The 23,250-nt window shown below is 42.2% G+C and overlaps 1 protein-coding gene across 2 annotated transcripts in view; it reads right to left on the bottom strand.

Annotated features, from left to right (window-relative positions):
* LOC137381377 (otoancorin-like) overlaps positions 1-22,802 on the bottom strand; it is a 152,733-nt gene extending 129,931 nt beyond the window's left edge. For both annotated transcript variants that reach the window (XM_068053869.1, XM_068053868.1), the window contains exons 1-2: positions 22,713-22,802; positions 639-700 (exon numbers count right to left, since the gene is read on the bottom strand). The gene's annotated coding sequence lies outside the window, so the exon portion shown is untranslated. The remainder of the gene's footprint in view (positions 1-638; positions 701-22,712) is intronic.
* Positions 22,803-23,250: the final 448 nt, after the last annotated feature.

The following is a 23,250-nucleotide window of genomic DNA, read 5'->3' as shown; positions in this document are numbered from 1 at the left end:
CAAGTGGAAATGGGGTATCTCCCAGTGGGAAAACCAGAAGAGAAAATGGCAGAGTCTCATTTCAGCTTCTCTTAAAGGCTGCATACACTGCAACAATGGCACGATTGTCCCTGCCTGCTTTTTTTCCCCCCATTGTCTAGTGCAAGTGGCCCAGAATATCATAGATGGGAGAAAATAAACACATGTAAAAAAAAAAAATTGCTATTGAAAAAGATATGTTTGCTTCAACTTCCTGCAACTACTGCTCGAGCTGATCCCATTTAGATCACATTCTGAAGAAACAAGGAGATGGACCCCACCCCTAGAGATTTTGCAGTATGATCATGAGACTAGGACAAGTGGAATCAGAGTGCAGACATCTATGTGGTGCTACCCATTCCTGCCACAGGGTTGGATCACTGTCTGCTATTTCCTAGTCAGGAGTTACATTTTGGGCTCTTACTTTGCCTCCAAGACTTATCAAGACAAACACCACGTGAGTATATAAATATACGTTTTATACAGTTATTAGTCAAAATAAACAATTTAAAATTATTTCATGTGACAGATATTAATAAAGAATAAATATTACATTACTTTATTGAATATATACATATATTCTGAATAAAATTCAAATATAAGTGAAAATAATTTCTTACCTTTTTCCTCAGGTTTTCCTCAACTGCTGACTTTCATTCAAATGCAGTGATTATTATGGCATCTGGAATAGAGAAGCGGCTTTAACATGCTTTAAAAGCAGCTCAAAGTTTACTGTTGTTGAAGATCACAACAGATGCTTTATGTAAAAACATGATATTCATAAACGCTCTGTGTGCACGTGGAGGTAACAATTCAAGGGTATAGTTATCCCGGGGATTGAAAAACAGAGAAAGAAAATCACACAGGAGACAAAAGTAGTACCCTTTTATTCACCGAACTGAAGCTGCTGTTGTGCACCAGCTCCTGCCAGTGCACGGAGAACCCCTGCTCTGCCACATGATTTCCCCTCTGCAATCAAAATTGAGCAGTGAAGGTATAGAGAAGTCATTCATGGTCAGAGAGAGCTTTACGCCATCATTTACGAGATCCAACATCATTCAGGACCTATTAGGTTGATTCTTATCCAAATTATGCTCCTGCTTCCTTGGACACTTCTCTTAGTTGGCATTATCTATTTCCATGGTCTCTGTCAACTATGTCAGTTACCTCTGACAGCTGCCTCTTTATCTCCGATCTCTTCATCTCACCTCATCATTCATACAGACCAATTCTGAGAAATCAGAATAGTTTACAACTGACAGCCTACCAGGATTAAGAAGTTTCTCCCTCAAGCGAGTACCCCAATCAACTATATCCATATCCCTTCCCAAAACGACAGGTTCCTCAGGGATCTGAACAGGAAAGGTCCACATGGTAACATCACCTCAAATTATTTGTACACTGTGTCCATTGAATGGCTGGCTGCTGTGCCCCTGAAGGGTACACATTTTCACATTGTGTTCTGTCCTTGTCATCACAAATATCTTTGGTTTAGCTCCAGGATTGCATCTACTAGTACAAGGTATTCCCTTGTGTTAGCTTCCAGGATCTTCAGGAAGTACTTCTGTACTACAGTATTCACCTCAGAATACAATGGGTTCATATCAATCCTCCTTTGCCGCATTGGCTCATTGGAGTACTTTCAAGTCTGTCCCTACAGGAGTTAAGCAAGTTCTCAACAAACTCCAAGAGCTCAGCTTCATTATCAGCCACAAAATCAAGACTTGACACTTCTAGATTTATTTATTCTGGACCTTCCTAGGAAAGCTCTTTCTGCCCCAGCTTTCAGAAGCTTATATCCCCTTCATGAAGATGCAAAATTTATCTGGGAGTGTACCTCAGGGTCCTTGATCTGATGTTGGCTATAAACTATTACCATCCCTGAAGTTGATTCTGATCTATTATTTTACCTCAGATCATTCAGGTTGATATTACCTCAGCCTGGGATCCCAGATGGAGCTCACAATGGAATAATACACTCAGGGGAGTGCCCTGGAGTTCAACATGGAGAAATGTGAGGTTATCTATGTTGGACCTAAGAAAGGAAGATCAGAGTATTCGTTAGAAAGAAAGAAAGACTTGCATTTATATAGCGCCTTTCACGACCACCTGACATCTCAAAGCGCTTTACAGCCAATGAAGTAAAACTCCCACAAACAGCAATGTAATAATGAACAGTTAATCTGTTTTTGTGATGTTGATTGAATGATGAATATTGGCCAGGACACCGGGGATAATTCTCCTGTTCTTCTTCATGCGATGTAATATTTCGCCATGTGATATTTTACAACCACCCAAGCAAGCTGATGGGGCCTTGGTTTAATGTTTCATCCATAAGACAGCACCTCCAACAGCGCAGTGCTCCCTCAGTACTGCACTGGAGTATCAGCCTAGATTTTTGAGCTTAAGTTCAGGCTTGGGATTTGAACCCAAAACTTTTTGATTCAGGTGAGAATACTACCAACAGACCCATAGCTGGCATTAAATGGCAAGAAGCTGGAAACTGTGAAGGAGCAGAGAGATTTAGGAATCCAAGTAAAGAAATTACTAGAAGCTAGTGGACAAGTAGAAAAAAAGGATTAAAAAGACTGATGAAATGTTAAGCCTTTATCTCAAGAGGGCTCAAAGGGGTGAAAGCTCTGTTACAGTTATATAAAGCTCTGATTAGACTCCATTTTGAGTTTTGCATTCAGTTCTGGGCACTGCACCTCAGGAAGGACATATTGTCCTTGGAGGGGGTGCAGCAAAGCTTCACGAGAATAATATTGGGACTAAAAGGGTTAAATGATGAGGACAGGTTGCATAGACCAGGCTCGTGGTTTCCTTAAATAAAAATGATTAAGAGGTGATCAAATTGCGATGTTAAGATAATTAAAGGAGTTAACAGGATAAACAGAGACAAACTATTTATTTTGATGGGCAAATCCAGAACAAGGAGGCACAACTTAAAATTAAGGCATGACTACTAACTGGTGATGTCAGAAAGCACTTCATCATACAAAGGGTAGCCAAAATCTAGAAATGTCTCCTTCAAAAAGCTACTGAAAATTTCAGAACTTGAGATTGAGAAATTTTTGTTACAGAAGGCGATTAAGGAACTAAAGCGGGTAGATGGAGATAAGTTACAGTTCAGCCATGACATAATTGAATTGAGAAGCAGGCTTGAAAAGTTGAATGGGTTCCTTCTGTAACTATGTTTCTATATTCTACCTTCCTTGCAATTAGATCCTCCTCTGCTGTGTTATGGCCAGGTGAGGAGGGGATCTCAGGCTCCCCTCTTACCCCTTCCTCTTATTTGCCCACAACAGTGTTTATTCCTTTACTGTGATTGCGAAAGAACCAATCTATTTTTATTTAGAGATACAGCACTGAAACAGGCCCTTCGGCCCACCAAATCTGTGCCAACCAACAACCACCCATTTATACTAAACCTGCAGTAATCCCAAATTCCCTACCACCTACCTACACTAGGGGCAATTTATAATGGCCAATTTATCTATTAACCTGCAAATCTTTGGCTGTGGGAGGAAACTGGAGCACCCGGCGAAAACCCACACAGTCGCAGGGAGAACTTGCAAACTCCGCACAGGCAGTACCCAGAATCGATCCCGGGTTCCTGGAGCTATGAGGCTGCGGTGCTAACCACTGTGCCACTGTAATCCGACAGGTTCTCTTGAGTTTAAACAAGAAAGAGGTAAGTTTATTATACTCAACACTCTAACCTGATTTAATTATACTAAAAATACGCTACACATTCACGTACACATTCACACGGGAATCACACACATACAGGTAGATTACAGAAGGGAAAAATAGACTTGGTGGTTGGATTGAAGTCCAGAATAAATGGAATTTAAATACAGTCTGTAAATCCAGTAGTCTCATCTGAAGCTGTATTCTTGAAGTCCTCGTTTGTCAAAGTTTATTTTGGATGGCTTGCTTTGCTCATGGATCTCCTGAAGGCAGAATTTGTAGTTGGCTCTCATCCCCTGGCTGCTGGCTGTAGCGGTCTGTAGGCTTGGAGGGCCCCCCTCCCCCAGTCGCAGATGGTTTTCACTTGATGTTTTCTAGGGAGAGAGGAGAGCGACAGCGGAGCAGCAGCTTTCTCAGCTACTGTCCACTCAGTTACTGCCTGTCTGCTTGTCTGTGTAACAAAACTTCCAGTTTCTTCAGCGATGAACAGATGGTCACATGGTTCTGCCACTCCCCTTTGTTTTTAAAGAGGTCCAACGTCTAAAACCCAAAACTTCTCTTCGGTGGGGTTGGCAATGTTTACCCCTGGAGGGATGTCTCCATTTATGAATGCCTCGAGATGGTTTAGAATGTCCTGCTAACCAAGGTGATCTGTCTAATCTACTCAGTTAGCCAAAGCATTGTTCTGGTTGGACTTCTTGTTAGACCTTTTGTCTCCAGTTCAATCTCCTGGTATTTCAAGTGTAAATTGCAGTGGCCATCTTGGCTGCTAGTTTTTTAAAAGTCACTGTAGGGAATTTTCCCCATGAAAAGTCTAAGTTAAGTTTCCAACCGATGAAATTAATATTTCCCATTTGGCATATAAGGTTTTCCTGACAGCTGATAAATGTCAAAAATGCGTTCTTCTTGGGTTGAAGGTCCAGCTGTTGCAAGTGGACTTTGTTGGAAGTCACCTTCACATCAATGGCCTGAAATTACAAGCATTATTGTTGGCTTTACAACACTTTGAAGTTTTGATGTGCTGCAGCTATAGTGTCCTAGTGTGTAAAGAAACAGGGCAGTTCCCATTTTTGGTTCTAATGTCTACTAAACTTGAAAACAGTTCATTTTAAATCAGGAAGGAGTGACTAAGTGGCAACAAACTTGGGATAAAGGAAAAACTGAAAGAAGTAAGGAATGGCATATTTTGGAGTAGTGAGATAAATCATTTATAGTAGGGCATACTGCAGTAAGTGATGATTTCCACACAGTGAGAAGGAAGATTGTATGTGAAGGTACATTTGGACTTTAGGAGGAACAGGAACAAGAGGGGGAAGTTCAAAAGGGCAATAACAATAAGGGTATTGATAGAAAATTGGGAGACAATAAAGTTACATTGGAGAGAGGTTAGAGGCTAGATTTTATTTGTTGCCCATCTGTACTTGCCCTTGAGGTGGTGATGGTGAGCTGCCTTCTGGAACTGTTTCAGTCCATGTGGTGAAGGTACAGTGCACCCACAGTGCAGTTAGGGAGGGAGTTCCAAAATTTTGACCCAGTGACAGTGAAGGAATGGCAATATAGTTCCAAGTCAGGATGGTGTGTGGCTTGGAGGGGAACCTGCAGGTGGTAGTATTCCTATACGCCTGCTGCCCTTGTCCTTCAGTATGGTAGAGGTCACGGATTTGGAAGGTGCTGTCAAAGGAGGTTTGATGAGTTGCTGCAGTGCATCTTGCAGATGGTACGCACTGCTGCCTCTATGCACCGGTGGTAGAGGGAGTGAATGCTGAAGGTGATGGATGGGCTGGCAATCAAAGCGAGCTGCTTTGTCCTGGATGGTGTTGAGCTTCTTGAGTGTTGTTGAAGCTGCACTCTTTCAGGCAAGTGGAGGGTATTCCATCACACTCTTGGACAGGCTTTGGGGAGTCAGGAGGTGAGTTACTCGCAACAGAATTCCCAGCCTCTGACCTGCTCTTGTAGCCACAGTATTTCTATGGCTGATCCAGTTAAGTTTCTGGTCAATGGTTACCCCGGGATGTCGATGGTGGGGGATTCAGTGATGGTAATGCCGCTGAATGTCAAGTGGGGATGATTAGATTCTCTCTAGTTGGAGATGGTCATTTGTGTTGGGCGAATGATACTTGTCACTTATCAGCCCACGCCTAAATGTTGTTCAGGTCTTGCTGCCAGCAGGTACAAGCTGCTTCAGATTTTGCGGAGTCAGGAATGGTAATGAACACTATGCAACCATCAGCAAACATCCCCACTTCTGACCTTATGATGGAGGGAAGGTCATTAATGAAGCAGCTGAAGATGGTTGGGCCTAGGACACGACCCTGAGAAACTCCTGCAGTGATGCCCTGGGGCTGAGATGATTGACCTCCAACAACCACAACCATCCTTCCTTTGTGCTCGGTACGACTCCAACCAGTAGAAATTTTACCCCCCGCCACCCCCTCACCTCCAATTCCCATTGACTTCACTTTGGCTAGGGCTTCTTGATGCCATACTTGATCAAATGCTGCCTCGATGTCAAGGGCAGTCACTCTTACCTGACCTCAGGAATTCAGCTCTTTTGTTAATGTTTGACCAAGGCTGTAATGAGATCTGGAGTCTAGTGCTCCTGGTGGAACCCAAACTGAGCATGGGCGAGCAGATTATTGCTGATTAAGTGCCACTTCTTAGCACTGTCAATGACACCTTTCATCACTTTGCTGATGACTGAGAGTAGACTGATGGGCTGGTAATTGGCTGGATTGGATTTGCCCTGCCTTTTGTGGACAGGACATTCCTGAGTAATTTAACACATTGTCGGGTAGATGCCAATGTTGTAGCTGTACTGGAACAGCTTGGCTATGGGCCTGGCTAGATCTGGACACAATTCTTCATAACTACAGCCAGGATTTTGTCAGGGCCCATAGCCTTTACTGTGCCCAGTGCCATTAGCTGTTTCTTGATATCACGTGGAGTGAATCGAATTGACTGACAACTGGCATCTGTGATGCTGGGGACCTCAGGAGGAGGCCGAAATGGATCATCCACTTGGCACTTCTGGCTGAAGATGGTTGCAAATGCTTCAGCCTTGTCCTTTACACTGATGTGCTGGGCTCCTGCATCATTGAGGATGGGAATGGCTGTGGAACCTCCTCCTCCAGTTATTTAATTGTCCACCACTATTCATGACTGGATGTGTCAGGACTGCAGAGCTTTGATCTGATCCGTTGGTAGTGGTATCACTTTGCTCTGTCTATCACATGCTGCTTCCACTGTTTAACATGGATGTAGTCCTGTGTTATAGGTTCACCAGGTTGGCACCTCATTTTTAGAGATGCCTGGTGATGAGACAAGAATTTCCTTCTTAAAAAATACATTTTCCTGTTCCAGGCAAGTGAGAGAGATAGAAAGAATACCTTAGTATTGTTGCATTTCCACTCATCACTGCTCTCAGTGTTACAATTTTATATTAATTAGAATTTATTTAGGAAGAAGAATAGACACTTTTCTATCAATTATGTATCTATGCCTTTCGAACTGGAGACTAGTGGAGTCTCGTTAATATGGAAATGAGTTCCATTCAAGAGGTATTGAAGAGATAATTGTTTTTCATCCATCATATAATTAGGGCAAAACAAATAGTACCTCGAATAATAACTCATTATTTCAAGCAATTAAATCATCATGAAAGGTGTTGCAGTTCAACAATATGCAAATAAGTTTCTCTAACTTGGTTGGTAAGCACCTATTGAACCAGCAGACATTGTTTTTGTCTCTTTCTGTAATAGAGTCCTGAAGTGTGGGCTCTCTAACCTGCCCGTCGCTATAAGTGCCTTTTGTCTGCTCATCCCTGTCCCACCCATTTCAAAGAAAGTCTGGTGGAAAGAAAGTCCTGTATTAAATAGCAAAACTAATTGTCAGTTTTTGAACACTGGGATCACATGTGGACGAACAATATCTTATGGATCTCACCTGCTAATGCTGTAATTACCATAGATTTCAATGCATAAATCACACTGTACACAGGTTCTCATGGCTTGTGAAATGCTAAATTCAACCTGTGTATCTGTGTGAGGGACAATTAATTGATTAACCACCTGCAGTTACAGTCCCAGGTGCACCTTCACTTGTGTTGCACTTTTGAATGTTAATATAGGTGCTGCAATCAATTTTGGATTCCCATTGATAACTGCATCTTTTTTGTTTTCCTTTTTGAATTGTTTTCCTTTCTTCTTTCAAACTTTTATGTCATTTTTCTTTCCTTCCTGTCTCAGTCTTGTTCGCTGCATCTCTCCCAGCTTGTTCTGTTCTCTTCCTAGCTTTTCAGTCTGCCCTTTCTTCGTTCTTGTCAGTAATTTTTTTGCTTCTTCCTAACACTGCCACACTTTACAGGGCACTGCACCGTGAACAATGAAGAACTTAACTGCTGCGTGAACCCCCTTCAATCAGCTATGGCACTGATGTATCATTCCACAACACACCTCACAGCAAAAACATTGCTACAACTATCATACTTACTTAGTACATTGAAGAATTTTCATGTTAAAAATGAAAACATTCTGTGGTGTAAACAAACACAGTAAAACAAGAGAACATTGATGGACTGGTGGTGAGTGCCTGGAACTTGCTGCCGGGGGAGATGGTGGAAGCAGGTACGATAATGACGTTTTAGAGGCATCTTGACAAATACATGAACAGGATGGGAATAGAGGGATACGGTCCCCGGAAGTGCAGAAGGTTTTAGTTTAGGCAGGCATCAAGATCGGTGTAGGTTTGGAGGGCCGAATGGCCTGTTCCTGTGCTGTACTGTTCTTTGTTCTTTGATGGAATGAGCAGATGCAAGGCAGATGAAGTTCACTGCAGAAATGTGTGAAGTGATACATTTTGGTAGAAAAAATGGCGAGAGACAATACATGCTAAATGGTACAATTTTAAAGCAGGTGCAAGAACAGAGAAACTGAGGGGTATTTGTGCAAAACTCTTTGCAGATGGCAGGACAGGTTAACAAAGCAGTTAATAAAGCATATGGAATCCTCGGCATTATGAGTAATGGCATAGAGTATAACAGCAAGGAAGTTTTGCGAAACCCTATATAAAACACAAGTTCAACCCCAGCTGGTCTATTGCATCTAATTCTGGTCACCACATATTATAGTGGCACAGTGGTTAGCACTGCTGCCTCACAGCTCCAGCGACCCGGGTTTCATTTTGGGTACTGCCTGTGCAGAGTTTGCAAGTTCTCCCTGTGACTGCGTGGGTTTCCACCGGGTGCTCCGGTTTCCTCCCACTGCCAAAGACTTGCAGGTTGATAGGTAAATTGGCCATTGTACATTGCCCCTAGTGTAGGTAAGTGGTAGGAGAATGGTGGGGATGTGGTAGGGAATATGGGATTAATGTAGAATTAGTATAAATGGGTGGTTGTTGGTCGGCACAGACTCGGTGGGCCGAAGGACCTGTTTCTGTGCTGTATCTCTCTATGACTCTATATTGGGAAAAACATGAAGGCTGTGGAGAGGGTAGAGAAGAGATTTACCGGAATGGTTCCAGGGATGAGGGATTACAGTTATGTATCTAGACTGGAGAAGCTGGGGTTGTTCGTCATGGAGCAGAGAAGGCAAAGAGGATATTTGACAGAGGTGTTCAAAATCATGTGGGGTTTAGATAGAGTAAAGAAAGGGAAACTGTTTCCAATGGCTGAAGGGTTGATAACCTGAGGGTGCATAATTAAGGTGATTGACAAAAGAACCAGAGGCGACATGAGAAAAACATTTTAACACAAAGCATGGCTAGGATTTGGAATGCACCGCCTTATAAGATAGTGTATACAGATTCAATAGTAGAGTTCAAAGGGGAATTGGCTAGATACTTGAAGGAGAAAACATTGCAGGGATTATGGGATAATTGTCAGAAGTGGAACTAACTGGTTTGCTCTTTGAAACAGCCAGTGCATACTCGATGGGATGAATGGCCTCCTTCTGTGCTGTATTATTCTATGATTCTAAATAATGGGGAAAAAAACACTTGTCATTTAGGTAATCCATCTCTGTTGCACATGCCATCTTTGATGGATTTTTAAATTTCCCAATATCCCTGACAAGGGTACAGAAGTTAAATTCCCAGGTTCACCAGACATAAGAAACTGTGGGCAATGTGATCTCGCCATTGTACATTATGCATTGCAAGATTTCAGCAGAACTGCATCAGTTGAAAACAGAGGGGGACATGAAAAAAGTCATGCCCAATATGCAAACCATTTTGAGTATTATTGAGTTATTGTGTATCATCCTGCAAGAACATTTTGCAAAAGAAATCACTGCGTGAAGCCCTTGGAAGATATACACGTTCCAAGACTTAGAATTGTAAGTTGCAGCTTGACAACATACCCTGCTATGGCATGCATGTGCATGAGATGAAATTAAAAGGTTTGTGTCAGGGTTTATCATAGGTGAACAATTAATGTGTTATATGTTAACAGACAACACTGGCATGTAACTGCTACATAGTACTCTTGCACACCCATAAGGAATCGTAAACCTGGTCTGACGAGCTTTCGCTGCTAGCTTGTGTCTGAGCAACCATGGGCCGCGCACACAGATATTGACCTGGGAGGGCTTGGAATACCTCCTCATTGCTCATTTACGAGTGTTCATTGGGCCTACACCTTTCACATACATAGGCCCTGCTCCACCACTTGGGGGGCAGCTGCAGGCATTCTGGGCAATTTTAATGAGGATGAAGACCCAAAAAAAACAGGTCTCTTCCCCCTTCTTTCTCACCTTAATATCAGGGGTCTTTTTATTCCTTGGGGACATAGGTCAACCTGGTTTTCTGCAGGTCATTCAAAAAAGTCATACAATAAGATTTAGTCCAAAGGTAAAAATTATGGCTGGAATTTCACACATCCCCCCTCCCCCACCCCACCGGCCCCCGCAGGAGCGGGCTGGAGGTGGGGGGTGCCATTCCTGTCCCTTTCCCATCCCTGCTGCAATTTTATGAGGGGTGGCAGTGGTGAGATGGTGCTTTAGACTAATTAAGGCCCTTACGTGGCCAATTAACTGCCACTTAAGGCCTCCTGCCATCGCTGCCTCCTTGCAGGCTTTGGGGGGGGGTCCTCCTGATCAGGAACCCTGTGCCCCACAGAGGGCCTCCCCCATGGCCCAGTCGTCCCCACTGAAATACATTCCCACTCCCCGCCCTCAACAACCGACACCCCCCACCCCACCCCCCCCCCCCCGTTGCCTCGCTGGGGCCCAGCTGATTGCCCTGCAAGGCCCCACAAACGTACCTTTTTTCCGGGGCCGATGTCCCTCTTGCTTCACTCCCTGGCGTCAGTCTCAGCTGTGGCCACTGCTGATAGGCCGGCAGCTCTTGGAGGCGGGTCTGCCTGCCTCAGAGAGGCAGAAGTCCCACCAGAGGCCAAATAGGGGCCTGGGCCCCATTAAATACTAGCGTGAGTCACTTTTTGGCTGGTGAGTGGGACCTCCTGCCCAACGTAAAATTCCAGCCAATAAAGCAGATTGAGACATAATAGTGAAAAGAGTGTACAGGGAGAAAATTTGCAGAATGAAGCAAATTGCTATAAGCCAAAAACTGAAGAGGAACAAAAGATAACAGTATGAGGTGGAAAAGAAATGGAGAAATATTAGTAGAAAATGAATGAAGTGAGGTCTGAAAACAATCTGCTATATAACTGCAGGGGTAGGGATGGAGTACGGTGAGGGTTGGGGAACAGCTGTGTGTTAGGAAGAAAAAGGAGAGACAATGTATGATAGGACCACACCACTTCCAAACTGTTTCCAACAAGCCTGGAAAAAAAAATCTGCCACTTGGCCCACACTGAAACTATTGAGGAAATACTCTTATGTGTTCTTGTAAATTTAGCATAAATGTGGGGAAAATGAGCACCAACAGGTCATGCTCTGACAAAAATTCTGCACATTTGCTTCTGTGCCATGCCTGCCCCCTCTAACTCTAATGCCCCAGCTTTTTGGGTTGAACCCAGAAAAATGCTATTACTTTCTAATGAGGATTAGGTTGTTGCAATCAAGGCGACATTAATGATGATTAAAGGTTGCTTCCTCAGAGCTCAGCTGATCGGAATTGACACTGCAAGAAATCTAAAACTGTTGGATTGCACATAGATCTGTGCTACCTGCTAATGATTATAATGAACGAATATTCGTGTTTTTTAGTCTGCAGTGAGGATCTTAGCTGCATTGAAATATGAACTGGAATCCTCTGTCCTTGTTTCCAGCCTCAGGCTTGATGACACTGTCAGCTATCCTCTTGTAATGTGATCACTCGACTATAACTTCCATAACCGGGGATAATCTGTCACTGTCAATACCTTAGCATTTGAAGTGGACTCATTTACACTCTGGGTTCCATTGAAAAATTTGGTGTATAATCTCATTTGTGGGTTGTAGAATCTTTTACAGTGAATGGTTTCAGCATTCTTCTTTATTTTTTAACTCTGTTATGCTTCATATTACTGCCCTGTATTTTTGGTTGAAGTGACAGAGCTGAATTAAAAGCTTCTTGTTAAATTAGCTGATACGAAGGAGCTTGTTAAAGTATTCCTTAAAATGAATGTTCCAAGACAACAGAGGGGCATTTAGTTTCTGAATGACATAAATCACAGACAATTACAGATGAACATACAAACATACAAATTAGGAGCAGGAGTAGGCCACTCAGCCCCTCGAGCCTGCTCCGCCATTCAATACGATCATGGCCGATCTGATTGTAACCTCGATTCCACATTCCTGCCTACCCTCGATAACCTTATTTATCAAGATTTATCTTCCTCTGCCTTAAAAATATTTAAAGATTCTACTTCCACTGCCTTTTGAGGAAGAGAATTCCAAAGACACATGACCCTCTGAGAGAAAAAAATTCTCCTCATCTCTGTCTTAAATGGGCGACCCCTTATTTTTAAACAATGCCCCCTAGTTCTAGATTTTCCCACAAGGGGAAACATCCTTTCCACATCCACCCTGTCAAGACCCCGTAGGATCTTTGGAGAGAGAAGCAGAGTTAACGTTTCAGGTCAGTGACCCTTCTTTAGAACTCAAAAAGTAAAAGGTCTACTGATCGGGGGAAGGACTCCTGGTCAAAGAAGTGAGCCCGGAGGCGGAGGCGACGGAAGAAGAGCTCAAAGTCACGCCGAGCGCGAAATTCATTGAGGTGAGGGCAGAAGTGGACAAAACTGAGACCTTTGCTGAGTACAGAACGTTCAGCGTCAGAGAAGGGGAGGTCAGAGGGTATAGTGAATACACGGCAAGGGTTCAGATCAGAAGGGGTGGGGTCAGAGGGAAGTGAAGGGGAAGAAGGATCTGGAAGGGGGTTCTGAAGAAGGGTCACTGACCTAAAACGTTAACTCTGCTTCTCTCTCCACAGATGCTGCCAGACCTGCTGAGTATTTCCAGCATTTGTTTTTATTTCAGATTTCCAGCATCCGCAATATTTTGCTTTTATCCCTTCAGGATCTTATATGTTTCAATCAAGTCATCCCTTACTCTCCTAAAGGGAGGCCATTCTGTCCATTTAGCTCGTTCTTACATTGAAACTTTCAGTCTCCCCATCGCAGCATCTAACTGGCCACTTCATTACCTACACCATTCCAGGTATTGACCACTTCTTGTGTAAGCTTTTTTCTGATATCAGTTCTGAACTTAACGGTTACCAGTTTGTATCTGTGTCCTTTTGTCATGCAAATATGGTTCAAGCTTTACTATTATACTTAGATCTTATATTCCTCCATTAGATCCCATTTTATTACTTCCTTTCAAGGATGAAGGATTCAAATTATTCCAATGTCTCCTCATATCTCAGTCCTTAGACGCCAGTCATCAGCCTTGTGACCCTATTCTGCATTACATCCAAGGCTGAATGTTTCCTTGTGGCTGGGTGGCCAGAATTAAATGTAATAGGTGGGATCAGCATAATAGCCTCAGAATTATAGGAACTGATTTTTCTCCACTTTGCACCCAGGGTCTGCTACTTCCTGGTGCAAAGCAGAGGAGAAAAGGAGGTGTCCTGTGACGCTAGATGTCCATCTCCTTTGTGCTTCACATTCCTTTCTGGGTGTTTCCCAAGTGCAGGCAGAGAATTTGCCCATGCAGCAAGTCCAAGATTCTGATGAGGTGGGAGTAATGTCATTATGTGCCTCCTGCGTTATTTTCCCCGTTGGACCCACTGCAAGTGAGCCTTAGCCCCTGTGTCTATCCTGCTTTGATCAGAGGGTCTGAACAGAAGCAGACATAAAGCACCCAAAGGCACCAAAAAGGCAAGAACATTTTCTTCATAGAATCAGCAGGATGAGGACTGGGGCTGAAAGTATTTTTGGACAGCAGTCGGTAAGCTCCAAACTAGTGACCAGTACTTCTGCTGCAGCAGCGGTAGAGTTTCTCCCCCACTTTGTGATGTACCTCCTTCCAAGGGAAATTCCTGCACTGGGATAGCATTGAACCCATGAACATACCCTGAATCTGAACAGAAGAGCAGGTCCAGGTTCTGTTGGGTGGAGTAGACATCAGTTGCACTTCTCCTGAATTGCACTCAGGTGTGAAGAGAAGATGAAAATCACCTCTCTAATACTAATCTAGTAGCACAGCTCACCATTCTACTGAACTAATTCCCATAGCTTGAAAAGCAATTGCAACGCAAATCAAGGAGCAGTCCTTGTTATTGAGTTCTCAACACAAACGTACCTGAAATTGAATGGTAAGTTGAATGAAGGGTTCTTTATTATGAAAGTACAGGAGAGCTCTAAGCTACAGGTGCTGACAGTAGACTAACACTGCTTCAACTATTATATCACATGCTGCCTTGCATCACTTACTGTGGTGATGCCAGCACGGACACAATGGGCTGAATGGCCTCCTTCTGTGCCATAATTTTTATATGGTTCTATGGTTAAACTATTTACATATTCAACAGTATGTTAACTAGTATTCAAGCAGTTAAAGCAATATCACAACAGTCCTCCTTTAAGAAATCCCTTCCCCACTGGCAAGGACACTTGATAAAATGTGTAAGCTGATACTACACGTGCTCTGTGTAAACTCCAGAACTCACTAGCAGTTCATTTTGAATCATTGCATCTGAGTTCTGTGATTGACCTGAAAAGGACAAGGACTGAGGAGTGAGAAAAGCAATCTAGAAATGGGTTGTTGGGACTTTAGGGAAGAACATGTGGCACCTGCACTGAATGGGAACTTGAGGTAAATAGGCAGTGAATTATGGAACATGCTACTTTTCGATCTCTACTCAAGAAAACCTTGCCAGTGCGAGTACATTCGCCAGCCACTTTGTAGTGAGAAAATCATTCTGCTGAATGTGTCACCATCCCTGTAAAAAAAAGTCTAGTAAAATATCTTGTAGCCTACTTCACACTGTGACACTGCATTTCAATTAAACTAAACACCACATTGTTGTTCGCAATTTTTCCTTTGTTTTTAAACCTTAAAGAAATACATAGTAATTCCTGTTCATTACCAATCTGTTTATTCTCTAGCTGTGGTAGTCAGTGCCACTGAGAATTGCCTGATGCCTCATTTTCCAAGCTGAAATGACAATGCAAGTCTCCCAAGAATTGAATAACCTGAACAGCATGCTAAATATGCAATTGTTTGACATACAGCATCTGCAAAATGATTTATTGAATATTTCTAACACTGAATATCATTAAGCAGAATCAGGAATAAATAACTGACCCCAGAACATGTTCGTTTCCTTGAATTAACTAAACATTTATTTTAGGGAGTGGCCAGTAATTATGAACTAAAGCAGTACTCTGGTCCTCAAGGTATATTTATTTTCTAGCATTTAAATTGGAAGTCACATCTGCCTTCAACCCAGCTCAGGCTTCTGCCCTTCTTTCTTCTACCCAGCATACTGCCACCCAGATACTGCCCCTTTCTCTCTCTACCTCCTTGCCCCTTACCCACACATTCCCCAACCCCCACTCCCCAGTTCAAACAACATTTCCTCCTTTGCTGTACTGAGGTCAGAATCACCATCATTAACATAGGGAATGGCATTAAGAGGAAATGCATCCGGTCCAGTCTGTTAGCAGCTGGACTCAAGTAGGAGTGGGACTAAAGAGTGATGGCCCTTGTCTGCACTGATATATTTGAGCAAACCATAATTCCCAGGTTGGGCCCCAAAGAGCTGACTGTCAGTGTGAAATACTGATGGGTGGAATGCATGAAGCCACAGGCTGTAGATTCAAATCCGGGAGTAGACGACACAAACTTGGTCAATCCTTACGTCCAACAGTCGGGGAATGCTACATTATCAGAGGTGCTGTCCTTCAGATGAGATGCACTGTCCAAACTAAGTGTTCCTAGTGTTTCAGGTGGACACAATAGACAGCAGGTAATGTTTAAAGAGAAAGAGTTCTCTCAGTATCCTTAACAACATTTCTCCATCAACACCATCAAAATGAATTAAATAGTCATTTGTCTGCATGTTGTTGTGAAATCATATTGGGTATAAAATGACTACCATGGTTGATATATAATAAAACACTGCACTTCGATGGAAGTCAAATGTATATGAAGCATTATAGACATTTCTCAACGGTATGACAAAGAGATGTATAAACTTAAATCTTTCAAGGAAAGATAAGACTCAAAATCTGTACAATACAAAAAAAAACTTCAGTGGAAATGTTATTATTGGTGGAAGAAAAGGCGACACCTAGTATTTCTGTTCTGATCCAATTTATACTTTGTAGATATTTCTGGTCACTGACTGCCTTTTGACAGTTGGCAGCATGTCTGCAGATTTCACAGGAATCATTTACCCTTTTAACAATGGTAGTTCAAGACTTAACATTACTATACACTGTGAGTTATGTGGCTCTGCCAAAAGATCTTTTGCTTTGTTCAAAATGCCTTAATTGAAGTGCACACAAGCTAACCATTCAGATTTGATCCAGAGAATTATAATTTCAGATCTTATGTCCTTATTCATAGGTGGCAATCAATGGGCACTGAAATTTCCCCATAATAATCATGCACATTATGGAATAAGTAAGTCAATAATCTGTGGAAGGAGGGATGGATCAATAATCCTGCACATGGTGCTGTCTGTCTGTGTATTCATTTCTTTTGTGAGTCAGACTTAAATGTGTAAATGGTGAAGGGTTTGTTCCTTTAAAGTGAGTGGGAAAGGAAGAGTTCATTGGTGCCATATTCACAGCAGCTGACTGCAATATTTGAGTTTACAATCTCACTTTTAGTAACTCTTGGTTGAGCTCAGTTAGTAGCACGCTTGTCATTAAGTCAGAAATTTATAAGTTCAAGTCTCATTCCAGGACTTCAGCCCACAATGTAGGTGAACACTTCAGTGCAGTTCTGGGGTGCATTATCAAAAGTGCTAGCTTGTGGATTGAACATTAATTTGGTCACGTGTGTGCAAAAATCCCATAATAAAATTTGAAGAGAAGGAAATTTTCTAGGTTTCCTGGACAACATTTGTCCTGGACCAAAATGACAATCCATTTACTGTTTGTCAGATCTTGTTGAGCACAAAATTGCTGCCTTGTTTGCCAACATCACCACACTATTAATTAGTTGACTTTGAGCACTATGGGACTTCCTGAGGACTTGAAAGGCACAATATAAACCTAAGTTATTTTTCTGTGTTTGTATTTATGTTCTGGATTGAGCTTAGAATTTAAATTTTGCATTAACTTTTCTATCATTTTGATTTCTACAAGAAATGCTATGTTTATTGTAGAACTGTCATGAATAATGAAGTAACCTGTGACAGAGATAGGATAAATATTTGAACTGAACATGAAAAACTCTATGTGTAGCCGCTTCCCTATACTTTATTCACATCTATAACATTAAAACTATTAAGCATTAAAAATATTACATACGTGTAGACTTCCTGTCAAATAATACTTTATTACTTTCTTCTGTCATGTTTTATCTAATGTCTGAGATCCCCCGTGACACCTGACCCAGGGTCTCAGTTTCTACTGCAGAAACCCTTTCGAGAAATCCAACTCTCTGTGGTTGCTGTCCTCCGTTGCTGACTCTCCACCCCCAGATGCAACTGAATCAGAATCTTGGAGGCTGGTTCGAGAACCAGACATGGTGGGTTGGAAATTGGCCACTGCTGAGGTGGAGGGACAGTATTAGTGGTGCTTCTTTAAGAAACACCCTTCCACTCCCACCAGTCTCTAGTATCCCTGCCTGGCATTCCCAAATTGCTACATCTTGCAACCTGCTCCCAGTTCTTGCACCAGCATCTTCATGCTGCCACATTGCCTGACACGCACTCCCAGACGCAAGGCACCATCAACTGACAAGACCCTTAATTCTCCTCCGGTGCTATGAATAGTTCCGACATGGTACACCCTATATATCTGTAATATGCTCCAGGTGCAGATTTTGTTAGGCATGGGGTTCACGCTAAAGGGTTGATATTGGCTTTTCGGCAGCTGACCAACTGGTGAAAAAGAGGCGGCTATGATTTTGAGACCCCACTTCATTTGAATTTAGCAGGCAAGCTTTGGAAGCCAAACAGGGGTCCTGATGCAGCTTTGACCTTAGGAATGCTTTGCATCTGACGTTCTGAAATTAGCACCAAAGATTTGACTTTTACCTACTTGGTGAACTACAACTTTTTGCAATTTTCTTTGACTTCAGCCTATTTGATTTAAATACGAGTCTGAGTGCTGGTGGACATGAGGTTTAAAATGGTTAGCAGCAAATTGTTTCAATGGGGCCCAACACTGATAATTAGCTACAATTCGTGTTCTTAATTCACTGGTAGTAAATGTTCAGCACTGTGTTAAACTCATTTACAAGAAGAGTAATAACACAAAAAATGTTCCAAGGTGCTATTTCCTGTTTGCAACGAGTAACCAGTAATCCAAATTTATGTAACGTGTGATTAGGGCTGGTGGAAGTGTCTCCAAAGTGCAAAGCATATGGACAGGATCAAATGTGCCATCAAAAATCTCTTTCCATACAGAGATACCATTTTCACAATCCTTAACCTAAGTAGTCATAGCATTGCAAAGAAAAATACATTCACTATACAACAACCATCAACCGCATAAGAAGCAAACAATCAAATCCTTCTAACACGGCCAGTGAAATATGCTAAGGTGATTGATCACAACGAACCTGAACACAGATCACACAGATTCAGTTTGCAGAACAATCCCAAGAGATCTCGTCATTTACAAACAGAACTTGGCGGAGAAAAAGACCTTGTGTTTATGGCCAGCGCTGGTCACAGTGGTAATCAAGGCCATCTATGAACGAGGTTTAATGTGCTTTAATGGACATGGTTTAAACAGGAGTGAGTGGTACCAATTTATCTCTTCATGGTGTGCACTGCAAGCAAATGAAAAGAGTTTTTGAAGATTTTTTGATCATGATGGTTCTCTTTTCAGACTGTTGTTCAGTTTCAGTTATTACAATTCAAGGGTTTCCTTCACCTGGTTACATCTAATGAACCACATCCCATTGCTTAATACCTGGGGTGTGTTGTCATCTGTTCTGAGAATTCCACCAATATTCCACAATATCCTGTGGAGCAACTTTGACTCCTCTCCTTTCCTGTTCATCGTGCTTCCTCAATTGGTTTGGCTGACGTTTGGCTGATAGTTGGACTATGTTGAGAGTACATGATGGAAGCACTGTTAAGTTATGGCAATATAGGGTTTTTCTTGTATGTGCATGAGTGTGTATACCTATATGATATTGCAAGTGCAAGGAGACAAATATTAAGCGGGTGTCAGCCTGCTCTCAGCTTCACTGCAGAGCTGACTTTCAACTTCTTATGAACTAATTCCTCAAATAAGGTTTGAGGCTACATTTAATAAATAATTTCACAGTGTCTGAGGTTTGCAGTTTAACTACACCCTGGAGCAAAACATTTTATGTATTAGAGTAGTCCACTCGATCTCCTGGGGACTTTATAAACTAGTTTTTCAATCTTTTTCATAGTAGGAGAAAGCAGACACTCCTGCTTTTGGTCTTAAGTTGTTCAAAATTGACTGAGCAGAAAGTATTGTATACAAATTTACAAAAGAAAAAACTTTAGAAATGGGATGAGGAAAGGGCAGAAGAATGGGTGTAAATGGTAAACGGATTTAATTTTAGATTGAAAAAAATATTTGAATTTGAAAGCTAAGAATCATACAGCCAAAAAATGTAATACTAGCTCCATAACAGGCTGGTAAATTAGAGTTTTATTGGGGCTGCATTTACCTCAGTTTTTTTTTACTCAATTCCCTACAATGGATTATCAAGACAGCAGCCAGTCATCTCTGGAGAGAGGTATGAGGCATGTTACACAACATATCAGAAGTACTAGACGATTGAGCAGCCAACTAACTGGGGTCAAGCAGTTGAGGCCAGGGAGTTAAAATCACCTGCACTTCATGCTAGCAAGATCAGGAAGGTTGCTGCTTGCCTCAACCTTCTGTCCGCCCTGAATTCAAATCAAGCTAAAATGTCATGTCTGGTCGTGAGATATGATGGAGATTCCCATTTGCAAATTGACTTTGACTCTTATACAGGTTATATGGTCAGCCTCGTATTGTACAGTTTTCCTTATTTCTTGTAATTGGTCACAGTACAGTGTCATGCTAGGCCCACACCTGCCAAGAATGAGGCACATTAATTTTGTCATGAACATTGGTTTTAAACTGTTACTAGGGTGAAGAAAGGACTTGTTAAATAGATCTGTCGTGGCAGGAAAAGACATTTGCATATTAACAGACCGTGTTTGGAAGGACAAAGCAGCCATTCCCTGACACATTCAACCCACAATCGACTTTTGATCACCAGATGTTGAAGGGGGGGGAGCTCGCATTCCAGGTTGACTGCTAAGATGGCCGAATACACAAAAGGACATGGTCAAACCAGCTAGTCGCATGACCAACCTGCTGGGCAACCTGAGTTTTTTGAATTTGTAAAAAACAGTTTGGGCAGAAAGCAGAATGCTCCTGGACTGAGAAAATTTCTCCTGGCTGGCTCACCATTGCCTCTCCTGTCTGCCTGCCCCCATCGTTTTCTCACAAACCTCTGAATCCACTGAAGACACATGAACCCCACGAGAGAACAGTCTCCTACAGCAAACAAGGTTTAAGAAGAATACTGGGCCCCAATGAAAAGCAAGATCTACCTACAATCAAGGACTGTACAGTAAGCTCAAAGAACCGTAACAACAACTCTTCAGATATTGTCTCAAACTTTTCCACTTTATTTCTTCTGCTCTTTTCTGTCACTATTTGCATGTGTGCATCGCATATGCATGCTAGCATGGGCGCATAGTGTATCTGTAGGCGTCAACTGAATTAGAGTTGAAGTTTAATACATTTCAACTTTTCTTCTTTAAACCTAAGAAAGCCTGTTTGTGCTGGTTTCTTTGCCTTGCAATTGGAAAGCGATGAACAAGGATTCACCAAGGGGAAGCTAAAAATACGGTGTGTTTAAAATTAAACCCTGTTACAGTAAGACCAGGTGAAGACTGAAAGGGAACTCTAGATCTCTTTCTCACCTGGTCATAACAACAGCTTCTATTATTATCCATCTCTTGACCTCTGGTTTATTGCCCTTCCTCAGGTTACCCCTTATTACTGGCTACTGCTTGTTTAATAGCTGCTAGAGGCACTGGTCTTCAGAAAATATATTCACTTTTTGCAAGATTTGCTTTCTCAGTCTATTCCTTTCTTTACTGTTCAACTTCTGTTATTCAAAAGCCCCTGACAATGAAATAGCTGTGTCATGAGAGGGTACGAAGAGGGTAGGAATTGGGAAAGAGCAGCCAAACAACATCCGAACAATCCAAAAATAAATCAAACCCCGTTCCAATCAATGGTTGTAATTTTTTGATATTTTGAGCCATTGTATAGGTCACAGAACTGGTTATATAGAAAAAAAAAACAAAAATCCTTATGTTAGTGAGACACCTGAAAAGATTAATTGATGTTTTGAAATATTGAGTAAAGGGTAGGGCTCATTATTTTGCTTAACTATGAGACTGCAGGGACGCTCACTGGATCAACCAGCTTACAAATAGAGTATCGATCTCACCCACCATTATACTGAATAAATCTACTCAGATGCCAATCAAGGAAAGTAAAAATGAAAATGTCTACATATAATTTAGTTTTCAAATTCCAGTGGAGCACTGTTACATCTTCATTTACTGAAGTAACAATATCACTGCAAAACTAAGTTGCTCTGTTAGGCATTTTGAATCTTTTCAACAAGGAAAGTAAGAAAAAATAGCATTTATACAGTGTCTTTCATGACCTCAGGATATCCCAAAGTGCTTACAGCTAATTAATTATATTTGTAGTGTTGTAACTTAGGAAATATGGCAGCCAATTTGCACATATCAACGTCCCACAAACAGCAACATGACAATGACCAGTTAATCTGTTTTTTTTTTAAATTGGCAATTGGTTGAGGGATAACTCACTGAGACTCCTTCAACAGCATCTTCCAAACCCGCGACCTCTACCACCTAGAAGGACAAGGGTAGCAGATGCATGGGAACACCACCAGCTGCAAGATCCCCTCCAAGCCACACAGCATTTTGACTTGGAACAATATCGCTGTTCCTTCACTGTCGCTGGGTCAAGATCCTGGAACTCTCTTCCTCACAGCACTGTGGGTGTAGCTACACCCCAAGGACAGCAGCGGTTCAAGAAGGCAGCTCACCACCACCTTCTCAAGGGCAATTAGGGATGGGCAATAAATGCTGGCCTAGCCAGTGATGCCCACATCCCATGAACGAATAAAAAAATAAATAAATATTGGCCAGAATAATGGGGAGAATGCCACTGCTGTTCTTTGAAATCGTGCTATGGGATCTTTTCTGTTCACTTAAAAGAGGTGATGCGGCCTTAGTTTAACATCTCATCTGAAAGACCAGTACGTCCAACAATGTAGCACTCTCTCAGTATAGCACTGAAGTGTCAGCCAAGATTTGTTTTTAATTTAATGTTATAAGGTACTACATAATAAAACTATTTCTTTCTTTACCTATATCATCTGAACGTTAACTTTCAGACCTGTTCACAGCCGGGAAGGCCAGTGGTGCATCTGGAAGATTCAGCAGTGTGCTTCTCAATGGCGTTTTTGCCCAGTCACTGCAGTTGCATCTGACTACCGGATTTCCTGACCAAATAGAGTGAGCAGATGTGCTGACTTCCCACGTCAGTCTCTTTCATATTTAAAGGACCCTGCAAGAACCAGACTTGGAGGATAGAGGTGTTTAGACAGAGCCAACCAGCAGAGCATGGCAAGGCAGCACCAACCTTCAGCGATGCAGCTGTGGAGATGATGCTACAGGTTGTAAGAGTCCACAGGGAGATTCCGTTCCCCACGAACAGGATGAAAAAGGCATCACCAAAAACAAGTTGGCATGATTGGAAGTGGCAGACAAGGTCAGCAGCAGGAGCGTGCTGCCTTGCTCTTGGATACCGTACCGCAAGAGGTTCATTGTCCTAATCAGGACAGGGAAGGTGAGTGACATGGTGCATTCAAGTGCCAAATTCCTCACTCTGCCTTCCCAAGCTTT

The sequence above is a fragment of the Heterodontus francisci genome, chromosome 22 (genome assembly GCF_036365525.1).
Source record: "Heterodontus francisci isolate sHetFra1 chromosome 22, sHetFra1.hap1, whole genome shotgun sequence".
In the NCBI taxonomy this organism is placed as follows: domain Eukaryota; kingdom Metazoa; phylum Chordata; class Chondrichthyes; order Heterodontiformes; family Heterodontidae; genus Heterodontus; species Heterodontus francisci.
This window is presented reverse-complemented; position numbering and strand designations above follow the sequence as displayed.